Source organism: Gekko japonicus, unplaced genomic scaffold (assembly GCF_001447785.1).
Source record: "Gekko japonicus isolate JY-2015 unplaced genomic scaffold, Gekko_japonicus_V1.1 scaffold2335, whole genome shotgun sequence".
Lineage (NCBI taxonomy): Eukaryota > Metazoa > Chordata > Lepidosauria > Squamata > Gekkonidae > Gekko > Gekko japonicus.
In genome coordinates this window covers 158,060-185,950 of record NW_015168115.1, presented here as the reverse complement: position 1 = coordinate 185,950, position 27,891 = coordinate 158,060, and the positions used below count along the sequence as shown (strand labels likewise).

Genomic DNA, 27,891 nt, shown 5'->3' with positions numbered 1-27,891 from the left:
AGGGCTCCAGAGCAAACTCATTTATGCAGTAGCCAAGTCACTCGCTCACAACTTTAATGCCAGTCGCTCACAAAGTAGAATTTTGGCTCACAGGACTCCACAGCTTAGAGGGAACATTGAGCCCCTCTGGGCTAGACTGGGGCGGTTGCGGCGGCAACTTCGGCGTCCCATTTGTTGCTCGCTGGAGACATTTCCAGGAACGGTTGTCTCAGCGCCGCCGCGCGACCTCGGGCAAGTGGCTGAACCCCTTGGCGCCGCAGCTGTGCTTCCCCCTCTCTTCGGGAGTCGGTTCTCTCTAACTCGGGGGTAGTGTTCCCTCTAAGCCGTGGAGTCTTGTGAGCAAAGATTGTACTTCGTGAGCTGCTGGGATTGAAGTTGTGAGCGGGAAATGTGGCTACTGCATCAATCAGTTTGCTCTGGAGCCCTCCTTCCTGAGCGGAGACAAAAATTTGTGAGCTGGAGGCTAAAAAACTGTGAGCTAGCTCACACTCACTCAGCTTAGAGGGAACACTGCTCAGGGGGGGTTTGCTTTCGACGAAGCGCGCACAGAGGCAGGATCCGGGCGAAAACGGCCAGCTGATGCTTGGGGTAGCTCCGGCTAGCATATGCCGGAATTAAATGTGTGCTTTCTGGTGTGTTTTTTCAGAAACCTTGTTTACTACAGGTCTGTGCGCTTTATAGCTGTCTGTGAGTACCGTGTGTAGCCAATCAGGTTTTGTATGTTTGTATAGGTGTTTAATTTTGCTTCACTCGTACGTACGTAGGGGGAACAGTGGTCCTTGCGTGCAAATATAATGTGGTGAAGTGCTCTTCCCTGTTAAATTTACTTTTGGCAGTATAGATGTGCAATAACACCAGGTTAACTTCTCGTACAGGGAATATTGGCTGTGTCGTAACTTTTGGCGCTTGTCTTTTGTGTTGTGTATGGGGGAATTCTTGTCCGGATGAATACAAACACTATGGAGAAATGGCAGCAACGAAGTGTGATTGACCTGTACCTTGGTGAGCCAAAAAATGAGAAGGCAGAAGGTTAAGTAATTGCCACCTGCTCTTACATCAGTGTTTGTTTTTTGAGAGCATGGCACATATGCCATAAGAACATAAGAGAAGCCATGTTGAATCAGGCCAACGGCCCCTCCAGTCCAACACTCTGTGTCACACAGTGGCCAAAACCCAGGGGCCATCAGGAGGTCCACCAGCAGGGCCTGAACTCCAGAAGCCCTCCCACTGTTGCCTCCCCCCAAGCACTAAGAATACAGAGCATCACTGACCCAGACAGAGGGTTTCCTCCATACCTTGTGGCTAATACCACTCATGGACCTCTGCTCCAGATGTTTATCCAATCCCCTCTGGAAGCTATGCTTGTAGCCACCCCCACTTCCTGTGGCAGTGAATTCCATGCTTTAATCACTCTTTTGGTGAAGAAGGACTTCCTTTTATCTGTTCCAAGCCTACTGCTCCTTCATTTCAAGGTTCCCGCAAATCCATGGATTGTGAGAAAGGGAGAAAAGGACTTCTTTCTCCACCTTCTCTATCCCGCGCATAATTTTGTAAACCTCTCTCACATCACCCCCCTCAGTCCCCCGTTTCTCCTGCACGGCTGTTAAAAGGTTCCAGGGAGCTCAAAGCAGAACAGAGCCCTTCCCCAGGTAATCTACATATTTTGGGAGGCATTCGGAATTTGATGATAAAATGTGAGATTCACTCCTTAGGTCCTTAAAGTGGCCCACAGCAAACAGGCATCAAATGAGGCACAACCCAACTACAACAACTAATACTCTCCAATCTGTGAGGCTTCCCAAAGAAAACAGAGGGGCCCCAAAGGTAGCATCCAAGATGAGGGAGAAACGTCTCCAAAAAGCACAGACCAGGTTCAAAATTAAAACTCACTTATGTGAGAATTCATTTTTCCCTTGGCAGCATATCATAAACGTTAATAAAATTGCCTTCCCTGGGGTGCTTTTTTAATGTTATAGTTTTTATGTGTACCGTGGACATTTGAGGATCAAGAATGCACAATTGTGGTGAATAGACATAAGGAAATTGGACTCCATTCCAAACTGACATGCGGTGGGGCTCTTGAAGACTTTGGCATATATCCTGTCACTCTACTTCGCAAAATTTGAAGGCTTTCCCCAGCCTGGGGTAGACCATATTTCAGTGAGAGAGGTGGAATGAGAGTCTGGAATGAGTGCCGGTAAACGGTATTTGGTTATGAGAAGCTAGGTAACTTTTTAAAAGAGAAACATTTCATAGAAATCTGAAGTCTTGTGGATTTTAGGATACATCTATAAACAGTTTGAGGTGGGTCAGGAGATTGGATACTGATTTACATATGTTACTTATAGTTTGCTTTCTCACAGAGACTCACAGAGCCTCATCCAGACACAGTGTAAATCAATAAGGTAATACATCTAATAAGCAATGCAATAGGACTAGGAATTGTAGAGATTTGAAATCTAGCTGTCATTTGAACAAATCATAAATATTAAACATGACATGTTAAACAATGCAGAACATGGTATTACATCATTAGATAAACTGCAACTTTTTCCGGGGCAATGTGTTATGATGTTGTCCTGTTTCCTGTATGAAAATGCCCTCCTGAACAATTCTGTTTTACATAGGCTCCCATGCTCCTGGCATTTCTCAAACTTTCTGACATCTTTTAGGCAGGCCATTCCACAGAGTGGGGGTCACTTCAGGGAAGGCACATGTACAGGCAGTTGTTTGATCTTACACATCTGCAGCATGTCATCTACAGAAGGCCCTGCTCAGATGAGCCAAGTTGTCACAGTGGTGAAGAGGTGAGCTTGCAAATATATCGGTCCAGCACCATGAAAGGCTTTGTATTTGATAGCAGTACCTTTCCTTGAGCTTGGTAATGGACAGCCAATGGAGTGGCTGCAGAATTGATGTCATCGGCATGCTTTATTTAGCACCCAATAATAACCAAGCTGCAGCTTTCGGCACCAACTGGAGCCTCTGAGTTGCTTCTAAGTGGAGACCTACGTAGAGTGCATTATTGTAGTCTAGTCTTGATGCTATCATGGCATGTATCCAGATGCCTAGCTGAGTCAAGGCAGTATGCTATTTTTCAAGCTAAACTAAGTTGGAAGAAAGCTTTTTTTTTTTGCAGCTGAATTAACTTGCTTCTCCAGCACTAATGCTGTGTCCAGCACAACCCCTAGACGCGTGCCAGAGGCGGCACTCAGAGCCCTCTCAGTGGGCACGCGTGCCATCGCCCCAGCCAGGCCCAGACCGTCATTAAAGTGTGGAATTCTCTGCCAAATAATTTTAAGTAAATGAAAGCATTTGGGATTGATTTCCTTACTTTGTTTGGATCATCTTACGTTAATAATGTATGAGTCGTTTTTTCTAAACTATAAAACATCAGTATTCAGGTTAAATTGTCGTGTTGGCACTTCGCAATAAATAAGTGGGTTTTGGGTTGCAGTTTGGGCACTCGGTCTCTAAAAAGCTCACCATCACTGCCCTAGACTCTTAACCAAGTCAGCAAGAGTCAGCTGAACCCCATCGGAAGTGAGCAGCACAGTGACCTTTGAGATCTCCATTTCCCCATCTGTCTTGCCAGAGTTCAGTTTCAATTTGTTCACTCTCAGCCATTTTGCTACAGCAGTCGGGCTTTCTGCAAGACCTCTACCACGTGACCAAAAGATTGGGAGAGGTGCAGAGCTGGATGCCGTCAGCATACTGGTGGCATCCCATTCCAAAACTATGAATAATTCCTCCTCGGGTCTTTACGTAGAGATTTGACTAGCATGGGGGGATACGACTGGACCCCGAGGAACCCGACTGGACCGATTCCACATTGACAATAACTGGTCTCCATTGAAACCGAGCAAAGTTTGAGTCCAGTGGCACCTTTAAGACCAACGAAGTTTTATTTACAGTATAAGCTTTTGTGTGCATGCACACTTCATAATTGAAGGTCAAAGAGGAAGGGGACGGCAAAGGATGAGATGGCAACAAACATGAAATTAAGCAAATTCCGGAGCACGACGGAAGACAGGAGGGCCTGGCGTGATGTGGTCCATGGGGTCGCAAAGAGTTGGACTTCTGTGCGACTGAACAACAACATACTTCATCAGATACACAAAAGCTTATATCATGAATAAAACTTTGTTGGTCTTAAAGGTGCTATTGGACTCAAACTTTGTTCTGCTGCCTCAGCCCAACACGGCTACCCCACCTGAATGGTCTCCAATAGCAACTCTTTGAGTTCAGTCCATGAGGAACGACTTAAACAAGTCTGTTCGGTGCATCTAGTTTCTGTGAGCTGTGGATGTTCTGAGGATCAGTGCTCCCTGCATTTAGAATGAACAGGTAGGATGAAAGGGGACCCATGCGGGTTGACCTGCTGAAACAAAGTTGTCACTTCTCCTCCCCACCTCTCCCCACCCCTGCCTGCCTGGGGCCAGGGAGGGCCTTGGCGGGGCTTCCTCGCACTCCCGCCGTCCTTGCAGGTCAACCGCCGGGCCCCTCATGGGGCTCGGCAGTGGAGCTGCAAGGCTGACGGCGGCCGGGACCATTGGGGGCGGGGTGTGTGGCCTTATGACACACTTCCGGTGATGTCAGGGGGTGTGGCATATGCTTTTTCTGCGAAACGACCCCTGCTTAAGTTTGTTCAGTGCATCTAGTTTCTGTAAGGTCTGTATGTTCTGAGGTTAAGTGCTCTCTGCATTTAGAATGAACAGGTAGGATGAAAGGGGAACCATGCGGGTTGACCTGCTGAAACAAAGTTGTAAATTCGTATGATTCTTTTCAGATTAAGTGTTGTTTGGTTTTGCATGAATGGGCCAAATTGGAATCAGGCAAATAACACATGCAGTAAGGCCATGCAAGGCAATTGAAGTCATGTACTGAGGGGAAGAGAATAGGGGTGGTCTGGCTATGCCCAGGAAAGTTCAACAGAGATGATCAACACTGATACAACTAACAACACTGACATTAAAGTTATCACTTGGCTTTACTTTGGTGTCAGTACAGATGGTTGATGCCCTCTTTTGAGTGACCTTTGTCTGTCTGCATGGCAAATCTGGTAAGAATCTAATTTCATCTGTATTGTGCTTAGTTCATGTTTGACTGATGGGCATGTGGATGTATTCTGTGCTAGTCTCCAATGTTTATGTATCTAGAGCAGAGTCAGAGTATGACCCCCACTCTCTGCAGTCCTCATCTCATAACCGTCCTCTGGTGTGGACTGGAGCTGCTGCTCTTTTTTTTTTAAAAAAGACCAAATGATGGACATCAGGAGCATGGAAGTGCCCCCATTTTTTTGGAATCTGGTTCCTGAAGCAATTGCTTCATGTCACTTCTGGACAAAGAGGTCTGTAAAAGTGTTCATAAAGCTCCAGCCACTGGAGAGGTTCTGATGAGGACTCTGGTTTTTTTATGAGAAGTGCATGGTCACCTCTCCCCCCCCCCCAGATTGGTCTCAGAATGTGCTTATTTTAAAAAAAGTGGAACTGCTCTTATGTTGCTAAGTGGGATGGAACAGAGAGAGCAGGGTGTGAACTCAAGTAAACCATTCTGCTTTTCTCCTTGTAGCTTGTTCTTCCTTACCCCTGTTTTTCTTCATGTTTGCTTTAGTTCGTCTGTTTTGCAAGCTTTTTTTTTTTAAAGGAAAGCTTTCATAAAATGTAACTCAGATTCTCTAAAATATATTTATAGCTTAGATGGAGACTGTGGTCCAATTCGGAAGGTTATAGTTTATAGGAGAAATGGGGTTCCACTTTTTGACAGCGTTCTCAAGAGAGTGGCTACCCTTTAACAGGTACCTCTTGGCTTCTTTCTCATACCCTGACCATTATAAAGTAACACTTCCCCAGCCCTGTAAAAAGAGAAATTAAAGTGATGTGTTTGTTCTCTGTACCGTTACATTATTAAGATTAATCCGATCGTGGAATATTTAATAGATCTTGTACTTCAAAATAGTCTCTTGATACTCATAAATGATTTTAAAGAAATGCTTTTTAAAAAGACCGAAACATATTTTTTCGCTTCCTTCTGATGTCATTTCGGGTTCCAGACTAATAAAGTTAAAAATGAGAGCCGAAATGCAACAATAAGTGTCCATTTACAGCTTAGCCCTGGTTTGAGTTAAAGGTCTGTTTACAGCTGGCTACACGTTGGATTTATTTATCTGCTTGAATCTCTGCTGTTTCATGGAAGTGAAGATCTGAATGGCTCGCCTTGTTTGAAATCCTGGGGTTAAAATAATTGTTATCCTATTTTGCTAGGCTTATTCCTAGATCTTTGCCAGTGGATGGAGATAATTAGTTTATCCCTGCATGGCTGAAGCTACAGTTCAGAGATTACCATTCAGACTTCTATAGTTCCCATGGATGATACTGGCTGGATGCTGACTCTGACTCTTTGCATCCTGTGTAGTTGTAAATTCCAAGAGAATAGCTATGGTGTTCTCGTTTTTAACACAACCATTTTGTGGCACCATAAAGACATATTCTGTGGCATCTTGTCCTGTTAGCTGAGAACATAAGAGAACATAAGAACATATGAGAACCCATGTTGGATCAGGCCAATGGCCCATCTAGTCCGACACCCTGTGTCACACAGTGGCCAAAACCCAGGTGCCACCAGGAGATCCACCAGCGGGGCCAGAACTCCAGAAGCCCTCCCACTGTTGCCCCCCAAGCACCAAGAATGCAGAGCATCACTGTCCCAGACAGAGTGTTCCATCTATACCTTGTGGCTAATAGCCACTGATGGACCTTTGCTCCATGTTTATCCAATCCCCTCTTGAAGCCGTCTATGCTTGTAGCTGCCACAACGTCTTGCAGCGGTGAATTACATGTGTCAATTACCTTTTGGGTAAAGAAGTACTTCCTTTTATCTGTTCTAAGCCTACTGCTCATTAATTTCATTGAGTGCCCACCAGTTCTTGAGAAAGGGAGAAAAGTACTTCTTTCTCTGCCTTCCCTATTCCATGCATACTTTTGTAAACCTCTATCATGTCACCCCTCAGTTGTCATTTCTTCAAGCTAAAAATCCCTAATCTCTTTAACTTTTCTTCATAGGGAATATTGTTCCATCCCCATAATTATTTTAATTGACCTTTTCTGCACCTTTTCCAATGCTATATTATCTTTTTTGTGGTATGTTGACCAGAACTGTACACAGTATTCCAAATGAGGCCGCACCATAGATGTATACAGGGGCATTATGCTACTGGCTGATCCCCTTCCTAATAATGCCCAGCATAATATTTGCTCTTTTTATTGCAGTCACACACTGAGTCTGCATCTTCAGTGAGTTATCTACCACGACTCCAAGATCTCTCTCCTGGTCACCTACACAGACCCTATCGATGTGTATTTATAGTTAGGATTTTTGGCTCCAGTGTGCATTACTTTGCACTTGCCCATGTTGAACTTCATTTGCCACGTTGACGCCCATTCACCCAGCCTTGACAGATCCCTCTGGATCATCCTGGTTCTCACTGTCCTGAACAACTTAGTATCATCCACAAACTTAGCCACTTCACTGCTTACTCCCAACTCCAAATCATTAATGAACAAATGAAAAAGCACCGGACCCAGTACAGAACCCTGCGCTACCCCACTGCTTCCAAGCTTTCACTGTGAAAACTGTCAGTTTATACTCTCTCTGTGTCTACTGTTAATTAACCAGTTTTTAATCCACAAGAGGACTTGTCCTCTTATCCCATGACTGCTGAGTTTACTTAGGAGCCTTTGATGAGGAACTTTATCAAAAGCTTTCTGGAAGTCTCGGTAAATAACATCTACTGGGTCACCTTTGTCTACATGTTTTTTCACCCCCTCAAAGAATTCTTAACAGATTAGTGAGACAAGATCTTCCCTTACAGAATCCATGCTGATTCTTCCTCAATATCTTTTGTTCACCAGTGTGCCTACTAATTCTATCTTTAATAACAGACTCCACTAACTTGCCTGGTAATGTCCCGTATCTCCTCTGGAACTTTTTTTAAAGATGGGGGTTACATTGGCTACCTTCCAGCCTTTGGGAATGGAGGCAGATTTTAGTGATTGATTGCATATTTTCGTCAGGAGATCCACAAGTTCACATTTGAGTCCTTTCAGAATTCTTGGACGTATGCCATCTGGGCCTGGTGATTTGTCAATTTTTCATAGGACCTCCTCTCTTGTTACTTCAATTTGACTCTTTTGACACCCCTCCTGACATCAGCTGTTCTGGAGTGGGCAAGGACCTTTCATCTTTCCTAAGGAAGATAGCGGCTAAAATGCATTCAGCTTCTCTGCCATTTTCCTTCCATCCTTTAGTAATCCTTTCATCCCTTGGTGATCCAAGGGCCCCACTGCCTCCTTAGCTGGTTTTCTGCTACTAATGTATTGAAAGAAATTTTTATTGTTGGTCTTTACGTTTTTTGCAATATGTTCCCCACAGTCCCTTTTTTGTCTATCTGATTATCAACTTGCATTTTGTTTGCTAAAGACTGTTCTCCCTTTTATTTACCTCAGTCGGACTAGCCTTCCACTGATTAAAGGAATCATTCTTACCTTGTATTGCTTCTCTTACTTTAACTGTGCAGGCTTTTTAATATACCTATTTGTACTTTTCCTAACCTGCAGTGTACATTTTATTTGAGCTCCCAGGATTGTAGTTTTTAATAGTCTCCAAACTTCCCAAAGGGATTTGACCCTCCTTGCCTTTCCTTTCATTTTCTTCTTCACAAGCCCCCTCATTGAAGAGAAGTTAGCCCTTCTAAAGTTAAATGTGGTTGTGTTGGTCTTTTTGGACAACTCCCTATTTACATAAATGCTCAACTTAATAGCACTTTGTTCACTATTCATAATTGGTGCTACCACATTCACATCTCTCACCAGGTCTTGAGCATTACTTAGGACCAAATCCAGGATTGTCTCCTCCCTTGTAGGTTCTGTGACTGTCTGCTCCATGGTGAAGTGATTGAGAGTATCTAGAAACCTTATCTCTTTCTTCTGACTTGGACACATGTTGACCCAATTATTGTGTGGGTAGTTAAAGTCACCTATTATTACACAGTTATTTCATCTAGCTGCTTCCCTTAATTCTTTTGTTGTTTTAAAATCACCCTCTAACCTTTGATCTGGTGGGCGATAACTAACTCCCAGAGCTAAGCTTCCTTTTGAGCACACTATTTCCACCCATAGTGTTTCTCTTAGATTCTCAATTTTACTGGACTGTATTCCTTCTTTGACATACAGAGCCACTCCACCTCTTATCCTTCCCCCCATCCTTCTGATATAATTTATATCCAAGAATCACTGTATCCCACTGATTATCCTCGTCCCACCAAGTTTCTGAAATGCCCACAATGTCTATGTTCTCTGACACTAAGCTCCCCCATTTTACCTTGGACACTACTAGCATTTGCATATAAACATCTGTAATTCCCCAGACACATTAGGCCTCTAACCTTCCTCCTGTGGCCTTTAGACCTTGTCAGGCAGTCAATATTGTTTGTCACCCTCTCAGTGGCCACTTCTCATCCATTTCTCTCTAGAACAGTAACAGCTAGAAAGTTTGATTCCAGTGGCACCTTTAAGACCAGCAAAGTTTTATTCAAGGTATAAACTTTCACGTGGAGACACACTTCATCTGATACAGTGTACTTGCACACGAAGGCTTATACCTTAAATAAAACTTTGTTGGTCTTAAAGGTGCCGCTGGACTCAAATGTTGTTCTGCTGCTTTAGGCAAACGCAGCTATCCACCTGAATCTAGTAACAGCTAGAGCTGCTGAAACACAAATTGGTCTTGAGTTTATTTTATTTTTTTTGCATTGTGGGGTCAAAAGGCCAAAAATATAGGATAATGATGGGTGCTTTGCCTTTTATTCGAGCTCTGCAGAGGCTGGGTAGTGTTCTGTGGAGATGAATATTAGTGATAAGCAATTTAACTCTGGTTGTAGTCACAAAGTATAAAGTTACAACAGTGCTGATACAAATCCTTTGATGGTATTGGCAGACAGCCCTCTGAGATACTTAGGATTGTTGATTAGCATCAATTTAAGTTCTCTTGTGGGAAGAGAAAAGAACTTGGACGCATATCTGTGCCTAAGTGGAAAACAAACCTTCTGTGCTTGCAGGCGAAAGCTTATACTTTGAACAAAACTTCGTTGGTCTTAAAGGTGCCACTAGACTCAAACTTCGTTCTTCCGGTTTTACAATTGTCATGGTGTGCATGGCTTCCAACTTTTTAAAATATCATCTTTATAATCATTAATTCATTTTTCTTTAAAAATAATAGAGGCTGATCTCTACAGATGGAAAATGGATTCTGAGTAGCAGAATTTATCCTAAGGTCATCTGGTGTTGGGATGGAAACAGCTCTGTTACATCTGACTTGCACTTGAGGAGGAAGAGAGTGCCATGTTTACGTTAATGTTCTGTGTACAGGCAAGCTAAATTCTGTGATAACTGTTAAGTACGAGACTTAAGGCAGCAGCTCTTAATAAGTGATTCAGCTTTATTTAACAAGGTAGGAACGAACACAAACAGGAGAGCAACAGGCTCTCTTTTAAACTATCCGGGCTGACTTAGCCACACCCCTGTGTAACAGTAATAACCAATCAAAACAGTAACATAACAGCCAATAGGTTCATTTCCCTCCAGAACCCTTCCAGTGTCCTGATTGGTCTTCTACGCAGAGAAGCCAATCAGGTTTCGCTATTTACAATACCAGAGATGGATAGGAGTGTAACTCAAGCTCAGCTATTTATGTATAGGCAATACATAACAATAACTGTATGGAATTGTGCTGTCTACATTTACAAAGCTCATACTTGCAATTTCTCTGTGATCTCTTAAATAATCTAGGAGGAGTTTCAATGCTGTGCTGGTGATTATTAGGAAAGAGACTGAAAGTAAAACATCCGTTATCATAATGCTCTATTGTGTGACATCTGGAATATTATGTGCAGTTCTGTTCACTGTATCTCAAAAAGGACACTGCAGAGCTAGAAAAAGTACAGATGAAGGCAACCAAGATGACCAGGGGTTGGAGCACCTTTCCTATGAGGAAAGGCTGAAGAGTCCGGGGCTTTGAAATTTCGAAAAGAGACAACTAGGGTGGAGGGACATGATAAAAGGTTTATAAATATTATGCATGCGGTGGAGAGAGTGAACAGAGAATTTTTTTCTCTCCCTCCCAAAATACTAGAACTTGAGGGTATCCAATGAAGCTGATGGGCAGTAGATTCAGGACAGAATAAAGGAAATACTTCTTTATACAGTGAGTGATTAAATTGTGGAATTTGCTGCCAGAGGATGTAATGATGGCCGCAGAAATAGACAGCTTTAAAAGGGGATTACATAGACTGATGGAGGATATCAGTGATAACTGGCCATATTCAGAGGCGGTTAGCCTCTGACTCCCAGTGCCAGGAGGCAACGTCAAGGGAAAGACTCAGTCTCTGTGCCTGTTGTTGGCCCTCCAGGGGAACTGGTTGTCCACTGTGTGAGACGGGATGGTGGACTAGATGAACCATTGGTCTGATCCAGCAGGGCTTTTCTAGTGTCCTTATTTGGTTGCCTTTCTTGACCTTTAACCTTGCTGGGAGGGGCAGCCATGATCCCACAGTGGTTCTTGTTCTTACATGGCATTCTTATTTCATTGCTTACTCTAGGACTTGGCAAAGGCGTTATGTATCGATGGGTTACCCTGTTTGAAGGTGGTGATGTGAGCTAATCACTCAGTCTGTTCTGATCATGTCAACAAGCCACAAATCCATACCAAAGCAATTTGCATTGGGTTTCCCTAAATCTCTGTATGAACAAAGGTACTGCTGATGCAAATGGCCGCTGATCAGTTTGAATCACTAAGGGCTACTTAACAGACATGGAAGTATAGGATTTTAGTGAAACACATCATTTATTTATGACTGATTTATATGATTTATGAATGATCTAATAGTCTATTTAACAATTGCCTACTTAGCCAGAGCAGTTACGCAGCACGGATGGGGGAGTAGTAGAACTCAGGCCTATGTGAATAAACTGCATTGTACTGCATGGTTAGTAAGGAATACAGTGAAACAACCTGTGAAACAATACCCATGAACAGATCAACAGACTAACAAACTAATTATCGAAAAATCAGATCACAGCTTACAAACAGTGCATGAACCAAACCAGTGGGTGTTCTAACATCCCTTAAAAGGACAGGCACATTCGAGCATGAGAGCATATACTTGCATTCTGAAATAATACTGTCCATTACATTGTATGCCATTTTTGAAAACTGGGTCACAGATTTCTTCCCTCTTTCCTTCTGTTTCGTAACCTTCTGATATGTACCCTTTCAACAGTCTCATAAAATGTACATTGTTGAGAATAACTGTTTTTTATTTCTATGCAGATTCTTATGCCTTTGTAATATGGCTTAGTTACTGCTGTGCTAGTCCCTGACCTACCTGTTCACATGCATTTCTTAAAGTATACATGCAGAACTTGTCATGATGAGAGCATACGTGTAGTTACTGGAGTTGCCCTAATAAGCACTCAAGATTGACGGAAAATAGTTTGGCTTGCATCGTACATCTTGCTTCCTCTGGTGGATGATAGGAGTTAAATAGATGTTTTGCCAGAGAAGCACCATGTCTTCTGTAAAGGTAAAGGTTCCCTTGCTCAAAAGCCAGTCGACTCCAACTCTCCGGTGCTCATCTCCGTTTCAAAGCCGAAGAGCCAGCGCTGTCCAAAGACGTTTCCGTGGTCATGTGGCCGGCATGACTAAACAGCAAGGCACATGGAATGCTGTTACCTTCCCACCAAAGTGGTACCTATTTATCTACTTGCAATTTCTTGCTTTCGAACAGCTAGGTTGGCAGGAACTGGAACTAGAGATGGGAGCTCACTCCGTCATGCAGCACCCGGGTCTCAAACTGCTGAACTACTGACCTTCCACAGCCTGCAGTTCAGTGTCTTAACCACTTGAGCCACAGCAGCTCCAAATGTCTTCTGTAGCCATGTGTATACTGAAGGCGTCGTACAGCTGTCACACAGACAGATGTGAGGCCGTCAAGTCTTACCCCTGCAGCACTGTGGTGGCATTCCAGCCATCAAAAAAACTCTTCTTGGTTACAGCAATAGTTAACTCTAGAATAAAGCTCCAGCTATTGAGTAAAGTGGTTTTGCTTGTAGGGAGGCTCCTTTAGCACTACCTTGGCTTGGGTTCTCCATTCCAAGCATCTATGTGTTCTGCAGCAGCCCTGTTGATGGTCTGCAATATAGCTGTAAACTGGAATGTTGTTACAGAGCATATAGTCTTAATTATGCTAAACGCCTCTACAGTCTACTCTCTGTCCAACTAACAGGGCTTTTTATCATTGATATTATAAACCATAGACATTTGTTTCATTGTAGCAGTAAACCCTTGTTTAGGGCTAGATAAACTAGCACCGCTGCACAAACCATCCACAGTTCATTTCTGTAAAAAGAGAAATTTGTGGATTGGAAAGCTGCCGTCTCCTTGGTAGACAAGACAAGAATGAACCAGTTATGTGAAATATCCTCAGAATGCCTGAAACTTGACATACTTTTTAGCAGTGCCCAACAAAAGCACAATGTGAAGACCTGGAAAACAGTTCTAGAGTGGTTTCTTTTTCACATTTCTATCATCAGTATATCTAATTATCAATATATTTAATTCTCAGGATGGCCCCACAATCTGTGGATACTTAAATCTGGAGTTTGGGACCTTGAACAGATAAGATAGATAATTCCACAAACTAGAGAGAACCCAAATTTGGAGAAAAATCTGAAGGGGGAAAAAAAGCAACAGGAGGGGGGTTAACCCCTCCAGTAGAAGAACTAATGCCTGTACTGTTAGGCTGTCCACTCATTGGCTGTTGTGGCAGTTGCTAGGTAACGACAACAATACTACCAGCCTTCAAGCCTTGTGTCAGTAAAATGTGGAGGGAGGGCCCTTTCTAGGGCTGTTTTGACCTTTGAGGGAGGACTCATTGGGGCCGGGCCTGGCTGTAATCACTGGGCTACTTGCTACCACCTTGCTTGAATGACTCAACCAGATCTGACTGCTTGCTACTGTTCAACAGCAGCCACCCACGAAACCCAGTGTGCTGCAGTGGTTGTAGCTTGCTACTGTTCAACAGCAGCCAGCCACAAAACCCAGTGTGCTGCAGTGGCTGTAGTGCTGGACTAGGGTCTGGGAGACAGGTTCAGATCCCCAGTCTGCCATTGAAGCTTGCTGGGTGACTTTCGGCCAATCATGCAGTCAGCCTAATCTACTTCATAGGATTGTTGTGAGAATAAAATGAAGGGAAGGAGAATGATATAAGCTGCTGTGGATTCATACTTAGAGAAAGGCAGGATGTAAACCAACTATATAAATAACAAATATAGCTGAAGATGGGGGTGCAGTTAAAAGGTTGGTGGGTAGGAAGGAGGAAAAGAAGCATGGTATGGTGAGGATATGGAGGCTGCCAGCAGGAGCAAAAGAGGCAGTAGTGTGGGGAGAGGGGTGCAGTGGAAAGTGAGGTGCCCCTCACAAGTCCTTGCAGGTTCCCTACTGCAAAACTGGTCCTGGTGGCTAGCCCAGCACCTAGCACCGTACAGAAGGGAGGGCAGATAATGGTAGGCTGTCTGGCAGGTGGGAAAGAGAGAAAAAACCAAGGAAGGGGTAGAGGCCATAGGGGCTTTCAGGAAAGGAAAATAGTGGGGCGAGAGAAGAAGAAGGGATTGGATTTATACCCCGCCCTTCACTTGGAGTCTCAGAGCGGCTTACAACCTCCTTCCCCTTCCCACAACAGATACCCTGTCAGCAGAGTTCTCTCTAAGCTGTGCTAGGGTGTGCTGGCACACAAAAGTTTAGCCCCAGCTCAGGAAGTTTACGCTCCTGCTCAGACTAAGGCATTTTCCCTTCCATTGGAAACAATGGAGGATGGGCGCACGTCCTTCTGGGGCCCATAGAATTGGACCCCCTGGTCCAATATTTTTGAAAGTAGAGGTGTTTTTGAGGAGAGGCACCAGCATCTGTGCTGCAAATTTGGCGCCTCTACCTCAATCAACAGCCCCCCCCCCAGATACCCCGGATCGATTCTCCATTATAGCCTATGGGGTCCATTGACTGTAATGGTCCCCACAGGCTATAACAGAACTGGAAAAAAATAAATTTTAAGCACACTTGTTATGCTTTTTTGTATGATTTGTAAGCTGCCTTGAGTCTCAGGAAAAGTGGGATATAAATATTTGAATATATAAGTAGTTTGGGCAGGTTGATAACATTCAAGCAACTTCCTGGTTGTTAGGTTAGGCAGGGTTCTGACAGTGATTGTTTCACCTCTGTTATACTTGACCTGTAAATTTGTCATGTTTCACTAACCCCCCCCCCCATAAAGTAGACTGCAAGAGTTCCCCGCCTCCAAAGTGCTGGTACGTTTTCTAAGGCTCAGTGCAGGGCAACAGTCCAAGGCCAGCTCTACCAATATAGTGGAAAGGGGAGGAGAGTCCTATTCTCTGGGGGCTAGGTCTACCAATATAGTGGAAATGGGTGGGTAGACCTCCAGAGGTCAGGTCTAACAATATAGTGGAAAGGGGAGGGTAGACCTGTTCTCTGGAGGATTGGAGGACATTTTCATAGAGGACATTTTCTGTAATGAAATTTGACTTCTCTTATAATGGTTGAATTAGTCATAAAATATAGTATAAATATTCATTCTGAGATTTTTACAAGGTTCTCTCAGAGCTGTTCTCTCAAGAGCAGTCCTCGAAAGAGCTCTCTCAGCCCCACCTATCTCACAAGCAATGTTCCCTCTAAGCTACCTTCCAGTCCTTGGGAATGGAGGCAGATTTTAGTGGTTGATTGCATATTTTTGTCAGGGAGATCCACAAGTTCACATTTGAGTTCTTTCAGAACTCTTGGATGTATGCCATCTGGGCCTGGTGATTTGTCAGGTTTTAACTTGTCCATCAATTGTAGGAAATACTCTCTCGTCACCTCATTACAACACAGGTCTTTAGACATTCCTTCTGAAATTAGTAGTTCTGGAGTGGGCCAAGGATCTCTCACCTTCCACATTGAAGACAGAGGGGAAAAATGCATTCAGCTTCTCTGCCATTTTCCTATTATCCTTTAGTAATCCTTTCACCCTTTCGTCATCCAAGGGCCCCACTGCTTCCTTAGCTGGTTTTCTGCTACTAATGTATTTGAAGACATTTTTATTGTTGGTCTTTATGTATACATTTTATCTGAGCTCCCAAAATTGTAGTTTTTAATAGTCCCCCAGCTTTCCCTTTCCTTTCAGTTTCTTCTTCACAAGCCCCCTCATTTGAGAGAAGTTACCCTTTCTAAAATTAAATGTGATTGTGTTGGTCTTTTTTGGGCAACTCCCTATTTTCATAAATGCTCAGCTTAATAGCACTATGTTCACTATTCATAATTGGTGCTATCACATCCACATCTCTCACCAGGTCTCGAGCATTACTTAGGACAAAGTCCAGAATCACTTCCCCCCAGTATGTTCTGTGACCATGTGTTCCAAGGCGCAGTGGTTGAGAGTATCTAGAAACCCAATCTCTTTCTCCTTATTTGAACACACATTGACCCAATCAATGTATGGGAAGTTAGTCACCTATTATTACATAGTTATTTATTTCATCTAGCTGCTTTCCTTAATTTTTTTGGCATTCTAAAGTCATCGAATCTTTGATCTGGTGGGCGATAACAAACTCCCAGAGTTAAGCTTCCTTTTGAGCACACTATTTCCACCCATAGTGTTTCTATACGTGAATCTATTTCTCTTAGATTCTCAATTTTACTGGACTGTATTCCTTCTCTGACATACAGAGCCTCTCTACCTCTTATCCTTCCCTCCCATCCTTCTGATATAATTTATATCCAAGAATCACTGTTATCCCACTGATTATCCTCATCCCACCAAGTTTCTGAAATGCCCACAATGTCTATGTTCTCTTCTGACACTAAGCATTCCAGCTACCCCATTTTATCTTGGACACTTCTGACATTTGTATATAAGCATCTATAATTTCCCAGACACGTTTTGCCTTCAACCTTCCTCCTGTGGCCTCTAGGCTGTGTTATTTTATTTGATGTGTTTAGTGCAAATGCATCCTAAGAGGCACATAGTTGTTGAACTTCTTGGAAGATCCAAATCCCTACAATTAAAGGGGGGGGGGTGAGCACTCCAAGTAGAATGGACATCAGAATAAGGTAGACATAAGTCACTTTGTGTTGTGCTATAGAATGTATGCAGCTGCTGCTTTTGCGCTTTTCTCCAGCTGTCACATACCGACTGGTCACAATATACTCTGCGTTCTCTTCCTTCTTAGCCCTCTTAATGTTTTCTGTTGTTATGCTCAAAGGAATGGCGCTTAGTAGACCCTTAACTAAAAAAAAAAAAGAACAGTTGATATTTGTTCTTAATGCTTAAATTGAATAGTCTGTAGTTATTAATTATTCAAAATGTGTTTGTATTATGCTGCATGTTTCTTTTTATATGGCGTTTGGAACACATTGCCTGCCTTACTGAATTACTTAAGCTAGTTTTGCTGTATAGAAAGCATTCTTGGCTTCAGTGAATCTGGTCTTGTCACAGAAAAATTCCAGCTGTATAACTCCATTGTTAACTTTTTTAAAAGTACATACATATTTGCCACTACTTACGACGACTTACTTATTGTTGCATTGTGACAAAACCCATTGCACACTACCAGTACTGGATGCAGTTTATTCACATTTCTGAAGCAGTCAGTATTGTTCCTTCATTAACTTTTTAAAGAATTTTGAACAAAATACATTTCTTTTGAAAAATTACCCTTTTTTAGTTAACATAGCATATTTTTAATCTGTTCCATTCTAATAGATGTGTTGTGTGGATGTTTTAAAAGACATCTTTGAGAATCTGAGTTTATGTTTAGATACTAGTCATAAGATTCAGCAATCAGGCTTATTATTCATTGCACTGTTCATGGAAAACCTGCTGTTTGCTCATGGGGAGGCCATGAGAGCAAAACCAGCCTAAAACTTTTTGACGCTAAGTGAGTAGCTGAGCGGGGGGTGGGGGAGGTGAGCAGGTACAGTTTGTTTCTTCCGTAAGTACTTTTGTATCATAACCTGCTACTGCTCATGATTGTTGTTCTGCAAGCTGTAAATAACAAGAATAGAAAATATAGTGCAGTTAAGGTTTCCCTTGCTCAAAAGCCAGTCAAGTCCAGTTCTAGGGGGCGGTGCTCTTCTCCGTTTCCAAGCCGAAGAGCCAGCATTGTCCAAAGACTTCTCCGTGGTCATGTGGCCGGCGTGACTAGACGCCGAGGCACACAGAATGCTGTTACCTTCCTACTGAAATAGTACCTATTTATCTACTTGCAATTTCTTACTTTCGAACTGCTAGGTTGGCAGGAACTGGGGCCAGAGATGGGAGCTCACTCCATCACACAGCACTAGGGTCTCGGAACTGTCAGACTACAGACCTTCCAGTCTGCAGCTCAGCGTCTTAACCTCTGAGCCACAACGGCTCCTATACCGCAGTTACACAAGAGTATACAACATCTGATGAAATGCATTATAATAAGGCCTTGACAGATCTGGTCCGCCTGCATATATGTATTTGAGGCAGCATATACCCCTTACTCCTGGGATCTACAGCATGGTGCCCAGTGGTGCCATCAATGTTCCCTCTAAGCTGTGGAGTCTTCTGAGCAAAAATTCTACTTTGTGAGCGACTGGCATTAAAGTTGTGAGCAAGCGATTTGGCAACTGCATAAATTAGTTTGCTCTGGAGCCATCCTTCCTGAGCTAAGACAAAAATGTGTGAGCTGGAGGCTAAAAAACTGTGAGCTAGCTCACACTAACTCAGCTTAAGAGGGAACACTGGCCATGGTGCCTGCAAGCACCTTTCCTGGCATGTGCCAAGTGCTTTTAGAAAGTGTACTGGGCCAGGTAGGGCTTTTGCTTAGCAGGGCTTCTGATTGGCCGTTGTAGATTTGATTGGCTGTGCAGGCTTTTTAAAAGTGTTCCTTTGGCTGCAGCTGCCGCCATAGCACAAGGATTCTTCACTGTGTGTCTGAAGGTAAACAATGGTAGCCATTTTGTGGCTCGACTAACTTCCTGCAGCAGCCATTTTGTTGGCTGCATCCACTACCCTGTGTCAGAATTCCAAAGATGCCCTCAGGGTCTAATAGGTTAGGGACTCCTGTAAAAGGTAAGGAGGATTCCTTTAAGTGGTGGAAAGCTAGTCTCAGTGAGGCTGATAAAAGGGAACACAGGCTGTGGCAAATAAAATGCAAGGCTGTGATCAGGCAGGCAAAGAGGGAATATGAGGAGCATATAGCAAAAAACATAAAGACTAACAATAAAACTTTCTTCAAATACAATAGAAGCAGGAAACCAGCCAAGGAGGCGGACAGTACTCCATATTTCTGTGTTATACCTCTGATGATGCCAGTTACAGCTACTGGCGAAACATCAGGTTCTACAATGCCAAGACCACAGCCTGCGTTCAGTTGGGTAAATCTTTCCTTTTCGCCTTTGCCTTTCGCTTTCCTTCTTTCCTCTGCTATTTGTAAAGCCTCATCAGAAAGCCACTTTGCTTTCTTACATTTCTTTTTCTTTGGGATGGTGGTGATTGCTGCCTCCTGTACGATGTCACGAACCTCTGTCCATAGTTCTTCAGGCACTCTATCTATCAAATCCAGACCCTTGAATCTATTCTTCACCTCTACTGTATATTCATCAGGGATGCGATCTAGGTCAAACCTGAATGGCCTCGTGGTTTTCCCAATTTTCTTCAGTTTAAGTCTGAATTTTGCAATGAGTAGCTCATGATCTGAACCACAGTCAGCTCCAGGTCTTGTTTTTACTGACTGGATAGAGCTTCTCCATCTTTGACTGCAAATTATATAGTCAATCTGATTTCGGTGTTGCCCATCTGGTGATGTCCATGTGTAGAGTCGCCTCTTAGGTTGTTGGAAAAGGGTGTTCGCTATGACCAGTGTGTTCTCTTGACAAAACTCTGTTAACCTTTGCCCTGCTTCATTTTGCTTTCCAAGGCCAAACTTGTCTGTTATTCCGGTTACCTTTTGACTTCCTACTTTAGCATTCCAGTCCCCTATGATGATGAGGACATCATTTTTTGGTGTTAGTTCTAGGAGGTGTTGTAGGTCTTCATAGAACCGGTCCACTTCAGCCTCTTCTGCATCAGTGGTTGGGGCATAGACTTGGATTACTGTGATGTTGAATGGTTTGCCTTGGAATCGGACAGAAATCATTCTGTCATTTTTGAGATTGAATCCCAGTACTGACTTTTGCACTCTCTTGTTGACTATAAAGGCCACACCATTTTTTCTACGAGATTCCTGGCCACAGTAGTAGATATAATGGTCTTCTGAGTTAAATTCGCCCATTCCTGTCCACTTTAGTTCACTGATTCCTAAGATATCAATGTTCAGTCTTGCTATCTCATTTTTGACCACGTCAAGCTTACCTTGATTCATAGATCTTACATTCCGGGTTCCATTGTAGTACACTGTGTGACAGAGTGTTGGACTAGATGAGCCATTGGTCTTATCCAACATTGGCTTCTCTTATGTTCTTATGTTCATATTTGGAGAACTTTTCTGCTATACTTTATTGGAAGGAGAAAAATAATCATTACCTTAACAATAACAATTTAAATAGTTTTATTTAACTAAAACAATAACATTATAGTATATATATTCTTGTATTTGCTTAAACATCCATGTTTGTTATCTGATGTGGTTAAGCAAAATATCTCAGACTATCAGCCTGGTCCACACATGAAAAACTCACTGATTTTTATCTTCATCTTCTTGTTTGTTCATAATCTGGAAAAGAGGAACAAGCTTTCCTGCTTTGTTGGGTCCCAAATGATTTCTCAGTTTAGAATAAATCAGTCCAAAGGAAGAGAATATTTTTTCTATGTCAGCAGAAGAAGCTACTGTTAAAAAGTGAAATCATTACTTCAGCTGTCTCTAAATCCAAGTGCTTTAAAGTGACTTCTACCAGTTCACTGGTGTGACTTTCTTTAAAACATCATCAACAAACATATATTTCTTGAATGGTCCCCTCTTATTTCTGAAGTTTATTATAGTTGATGTCAGGGAACTGACATATAGGGTGGAGGAGGGGAGTGACCACTGCCTGGTATTTTAACTTTCGTTTCTTACTGCCTGGCAATACTCTGTTATCTATGTATTTTATGTGCCTGACCTTGAGTGCCTAGCTGTAACACACACTCCCTGAGAACTATCCCCTTGCCGGACCCGGCTCCTCCTAATGCCTTGATCGGCTACGCACCAATCAGGGTACCCCTTTGAACCCAGTATATCTCCCATCCCCGCGCCTTTTCCGTTAGTCTTAACGCAGATCCTGGAATTTAGATGTTCTGCCAATACTGTACCAATAAACTATACTTCTTTGTAAACATTTTATTTTTAGGATATATTCAACAAAGTTCAACATTTGTATTACAGTTTTTATCCCTTTATATCCTACCCTCCTCCCTTTCCCCCCCTATATATGGCTTCCCACAGTGCTACAACCTCCTGCATAATCTTTAGGTTACTCTTAAGTACTCCTCTTTTTATCTTTTACATAATCTACAGGTAACTTATTTTTTCCCAATAAACTATACTTCTGAAGAAGAGAGTTGTTGGATCTGATTGCTGCAGGAGTCTGACAGAGTGATAAGACTCACTATAGTTCCTGCTTCTGCACCCAGCTATGGAACATGAAGAAGACAGGAACGTACCCAACACTACAAGGGGGAAACCCCAGTGACCAGTACCCCCCCAGCGACAGTAGCTGGGGCTACTGGAGGCTCCAAACCACCCCTGCTGGGTCGGTTCTGGCAGAACCCTGACCCTTATGCTTGGTCCCAGTCCTCGAAGGAAACCCATGAGACATGGAGCACCTCGGTTCATCCCAGAATGACTGCAGCGTTCCGAGGGATGGAGGGTGCGATGCCAAGAAACAGAGCCATAACCAGGGAGCTGAGAGAGGATCACCTGGAACAACGCCAAAACCTGTTGCTGTTGAAACAGGAAGAACTGCACCAGGAGTTAATAGAGGAATTGATGGGGCTACCCCAACTGGTCTCCACTACAGTAGAGTATGAAGTGGGGCTGAGGCGGCAAGCTGAGGGAGGGGCTCAAGCCATCCCACTGCCAGGGCAGCCTGCTCCTGTGGGAGCCCAGATTGTCCCTGTAGGAGCTGGAGCCCCGGAGCAAGCTCCGCCCGCGGGGCCGCCAGGGTTACCTGTCCAAGTGCCACTGGGGGGGGGCAGCCGGTGGGCCCTGCTCCAGTACCAGCCCCTGCATCCATGTTGGAGCATCCAAAAGTGTTGCTTGATGCAATGTTCAACGGCGAGGCAGACAAACTGGCTTTCTTCACCTTGCAAGTGCATAAATTCCTGTGAGACCGGGGCTACCTGTTCCCGATGGACAAGCACCGAGTGGACTACATCGGAAGCAAGCTACGTGAGCGAACGGCTGACTGGTACATGGCCTTGAATAATTTGCAGGGCCCTGAGCCCACCCTAAACGATTTGGTGCCATCTGCAAGCTTGATCACCTCACTGCTTACCCCTAACTCCAGGTCATGTATGCACAAGCTGAAAAGCACACCATTTCAGTACAGATCCCACAGGGGCCACAGTGCTCACATCCCTCCATTGTGAGAACTGACAATTTATTCTTACTCTCTGCTTCCTGTTTTTTAGCCAGTCTCTAATTCATAAGAAGACTTGTCCTCTTACCGCATGACTCTCAAGTTGCTCAAGAGTCTTTGGTGAGGGACTTTGTCAAAACTCTTCTGGGGGGAAAAATCTGCTGGTTGATTTCTGTCCACATATGAACTGACAGTTCTAAAAATTAGTGAGATAGGACTTAACCTTTGCAGAAGGTTGGTTTTTATTCTGCGGGGCTTGCCTTTCTGTATGCTTGACCATTTTACATGCCAGCAGTCTGGTTCCATTCTGGTTCAAGTGGAACTCATCCCTTCTGTACAAGCCTGGCTTGTCCCCAAACGTCCATCAGTGTGTAATAGATCTGAAGTCCTCCTCTCTATACCATCGCCTCCTCCTTGCACTGCGACTCCCCGATTGTGCCTGTCTAGCTGGCCCAGTGTGTGGAACAGGTAGCATTTCAGAGAAAGCTACCTTGGAGGGTCTGGCTTTTAGTCTCCTACCTAACAGCCTAAATTTAGCTTCCAGGACCTCACAGCTACACTTCCGCACATTATTGGTGCCAACATGCACTACGATGACTGACTCCTCCCGAGCACAATCTACCAAGTTATCTAGATGGCGAGTGATGTCTGCAATCTTCACACCAGGAAGGCAGTTCATCATGCGTTTCGCATGCCCGTCACAAACCCAACTGTCTATGTGTCTAATGGTTGAATATCCCAGTATGATGTGGGAGGTGTGGTGTTCATCCACCAAGGAAGGAGTTCCGTGCTAAGGGATTATGGCCTTTTCCCTGGAGTGGTGCCCTCCTTCCACAAGGCTCTCATGATCTGTGATTGACAAGGAGCCATGTGGAACCCCGTAGCTAGGGAATTTGGGGGGAGGGGGTGTCGAGGGGCCCACCAGCTAATTAAACGAAAGTACAATGCAGGTGGTAAGTTGTAGCACTTTGGGGGCAGCCCGGGAGGGAGGGGGCCCAGAAGAAACACCAGGGGGTCGGGCCCCGTGGGCCCCATGCTAGCTACGGGCCAGGCCATCACCCTGGAATTGGGATGCCACTATCACAGCCCCAAAGGCCTTGTCAACCATCCTCTCTGCTACTGTCAGCTTTTCTAGGTTGAACTACCTTGGCCTCAAGGGAGTGAACTTGCTCCTTGCACAAGCACTCTTCCACAGCTTCTGTCCAGCAGGCAGGTAATAATACTTGAGACATTCCATGCGATACACTAGATAGCCCCGTGATCCCGGCTAGCTTTCTACTTTCATAACTGGTATTTTACTTCTTATTTTGTAGTGTGTTTACCCAGGATTGAGTGCCTTTCCTTCTATAGCCTGTGCTTCTCCTGCATTGACATAGTCTGGGTCCAGTGCCCTGGTTTCCTCACACAGATGCTAAACTTACACAGATGCTTAACTCACTAGGCCTTTCTGTGGAAACTTTGCTACAGCGAAGCTTTGTTGTTGGGGCTCTCTCGTTCTCTTGTATCTGGAGTACCAGATTCCATCGTTCTGAGCAGAGCATGTACATTTAAATTTGAGGCTCTGTCTCCAGGGTTTCTGCTTGAAAGCATATTTGACAGGAAGGCTGAGACAATCCTTGGGATAGGATCTTGGAAAGCTGCAAACCAGTGTAAGCACCCCTGACCTAAATAGAGCAGTGGTCTGACTCAGTGGAAGGCATATTGGAACTCCCAGATTAATAACTTCAGTGATGATGTTAAATTAGGAATTTGTGTTGCAGATCATCTTCTTTGGGGGCATTTTTGCATTTTTTAAAGTATACTTTATTAGGTTTTAGAGTATACAGGGGCGAGGGAAAATGGGGAAAAATAAAATAACAAGTCTTCTTCTCCACATATCATTTCAGACTTCAAAGAGAGAGACTGTGAGATTTTAGAAGTTCATATAGGCTACTTCATATTATATCAGAGAATTCATATCTTTATATTTGTTTCTCATCCAGTCGTAAAAAAGGGGTCCATAGTCCAACAAAGTCTTCTTCCATTTGCTCTTTTAAAATCAAAGTGAGTTTGTCCATTTCTGCACTTTCCATGGTGTTCATTATTCAGTCTTGTTCAGAGGGTATTGTTGGGAGTTTCCAAAAAGTTGCATACAAGATTCTAGCTGCTGTTACCACATGAATTATAAAATATCTTTGATTTTTATCAAACCCATCTGGTATACAATTCAGTAAAAACAGTTCTGGTCAAAAGGGTAATGAAGTCTGCAAAACTGCCTGTATAAATGTATGCACTATAACCCAGAAATTGCATGCAGTTCGTCATGTCCACCTAGGGTTGCCAAGTCTATCTTCGCCGGGAGCGAGGGGCTCCCAGCCGGCGTCTTGTGTGCGCCCCCCACACGCACGTCACCCGGAAGTGACGGGAGGATGCCAGGCACGCTAGGGGCGGGGCCACGACCATACAAGGGAAAACCATAGAGTTTTCCCTTGTATGGCTGTGACCCCGGCCCCAGCATGCCTGGCGTGCCCGCGTCACTTCCGGGTGACGCGCATGTCAGGGTGGAGTTCCCCCTGGGGCCCGATCCGGCGCCGCCGGGGAACGGGCCTCTGGGGCGGGGGTTTCCCCGCCCTTCGGGGGGTCTTGGGATCCCTATGTCCACCACATGTGGTAAAACATACCTATATGTTTTTTACACTTCCAGCAACTATTAGACATGTTTTTATACATTTTAGCTAGTCTATCTGGTGTTAAGTACCATCTATAAAATGGCTTATACAGATTCTCTTTAAATGCAACCGATTTAGTCATTTTCACATTCACTTTCCACAGTTTACTCCGTTGTGCAAGATCAATATCATAACCTGGATTTTGCATCCATTTGATCATACAATCTTTAACCACTTCATCCTCCATTTTCATTTGCATTAAAAATACATACATTTTCTTGATCAACTTATCATTAGATGTACATAGCAATTTTTCAAATGCTCATTGTCCTAAATAAAACCCAGATTTTCTGTCTTTAGCATATCTAGATTCAGTTTGAGCCCTTACCCACCAATCTAGATTAACACCTTTCCTTATTAATTCTCCCTTTGTTTTTAAGCATCCGTTATTTATTTATTTATTTACATGTGATTTCTATACCGCTCGTAACCCCTAATGGGTCTGAGAGCGGTTTACATAGGACTACATCTGTAGTCAAACCTCATCTGAAAACAAACCAAACTAGGCCCAAATGATGCGGGGGGGGGGGGGGTTACCTAACAGCACCCCGGCGGCGGAATCCTTCCTCTTTTTTCTGATGGTTCCAGGCGCAGTCTTGATGCTCCGAGCAGCCGGCGACCGTTGGCGGGCTTATCTAAAAGGTCTTCATATCTGAGTGTGTGTGTGTACCCCTGTGTGCCTGGAAGTCATGGCAACCTCTGGCAAGTCCTCCCGGGCATGGAGGAAGTTCAGAGAAATGGCTTGATAGTGTGCCTCTGTCTCTCAGCTCTGGTATTCTTTGGAGGTCTCCCATCCAAATACTTGCCAAGGTCAGCCCTGCTTAGCTTCTGAGATCTGATGTGGTTGGGCTTGCTTGGGCTATCCAGGTCAGGACTGCGTTGCAGATCATCTTAGCAGTTTTAAATTGGTGCTGCAGCCTGGATTTGTTCTTTCTTTTTTTAAAAAAACCCTAAAACAGTTGGTCTTAAAAGACCTTTCTAGCTTGTTATGTTTTTTTTTTTAATCAGCGTGGTGTGACAGCAGCGGTAGAGGAAGTGGTAATACTTAGTAGCTTAAGATATTGTTGAAGTTCAAGGTAGATGTGTATGCTTGGTATTACAGGTTGAAAAGAAATGCTCTCTGTTTAAAAAATTAGGAATGGAACTTGAATAGTAGGATAAACATATGGAGCAGAGGTCCATCAGTGGATATTAGCCACAGGGTATACGTAGGAACTCTCAGTGATGCTCAGTATTCTTGGTGCTTGGGGGGGGGGCAACAGTGGGAGGACTCCTAGTGTCCTGGCCCCACTGCTGGACCTCCTGATGGCACCTGGTATTTTTGGCCACTGTGTGACAGAGTGTTGAACTGGATGGGCCATTGGCCTGATCCAACATTGACTTCTCTCATGTAATAACTAGTACAACAGCACAAAAGTAGTTCATCATTTTGGTTTAAAAGAGAGCTTGCTAGAACACTAGACCTAGAATACCCAAAGTTTCCTTCAGGCTTAACATTATCTTTGCATGGTGCTAGTGTTAACAGTGTTGCCATGGAAAGATTAGGCAGTATTTTTTGTGGCTGAGATTGGGAAATATGTATAGACTCCTGTATGTATTCTGTATTTTTGAAAAAAATTAGATTAATGTACTTTGTTGTTAGGGTAAATGATAGATTTACTGTCCTGCATCATTGTATATTTTGTAATCTGGTAATATGTTTGGTATTGTGTAGAAAAGTATTGTATTAGTATTCTGAGATGTTAATAGAAATAAAATTAATAATAATAAAAAGACTCCTGTCAGTGCCTGTTGTGGAAATATTTAACTTGTGGGCTAAACCAGAGATGTTGAATTCATTTGTTATGAGGTCCAGATCTGACATAGATGTTGGGCCAGGTTGGGCCATGTGTGCCATGAATGTAACACCAGAGATATAAACTTTATAAAGATGATTGCAGATGCTGAATGGCAATAGCAAGCGTGATTGGATTAGATGTGATATGCAGACATGTAGAGATATTAGTATTGGTGTGATATGCAGAGGCATGGAGATACCAGCATTGGTACTGAGACAGGAAACCTAGGACTCAGTTTGGTACTGGAGGATTCAGTCCAGGAGGATGCAAAGAATAAATGGAAAGAAGAATGAAGGAGTGAGCAGCGACTCACAAAATCACATACTCTGTCTGTCTGTCTCTGTCTCTCTCTGGTGTGCTCCCCCTGGCTCTTTCCTCCCTTTCTGTCTCTGAAGAAAAAAAGTGTGCTTGCACACAAAAGCTTATACCCGAAATAAAACATTGCTGGTCTTCTTAAAAGACCCATGAGATGCCATTCCCCCCCCCATTTTTCCCTCCCCCTTCCTCTCCAGAGTGGGGGAGGAGCCCTCAGCCAATCAAGGGAAGGCTTTCTTTTTTTTTTTGGTAAACAAATTTTTATTTTCTCAGGAATACATCATATACCATTGAAACATTTCTTTCTTTCAATTGTCTACCTCATTCCCAATTCCTCCCTT

General features: G+C 43.6%; 1 protein-coding gene across 1 annotated transcript in view; it reads left to right on the top strand.

The window, feature by feature from the left end:
- Window positions 1–27,891, top strand: part of RRAS2 (related RAS viral (r-ras) oncogene homolog 2) — an 80,565-nt gene that overhangs the window by 784 nt on the left and 51,890 nt on the right. The gene's annotated exons all lie outside the window — the stretch shown is intronic.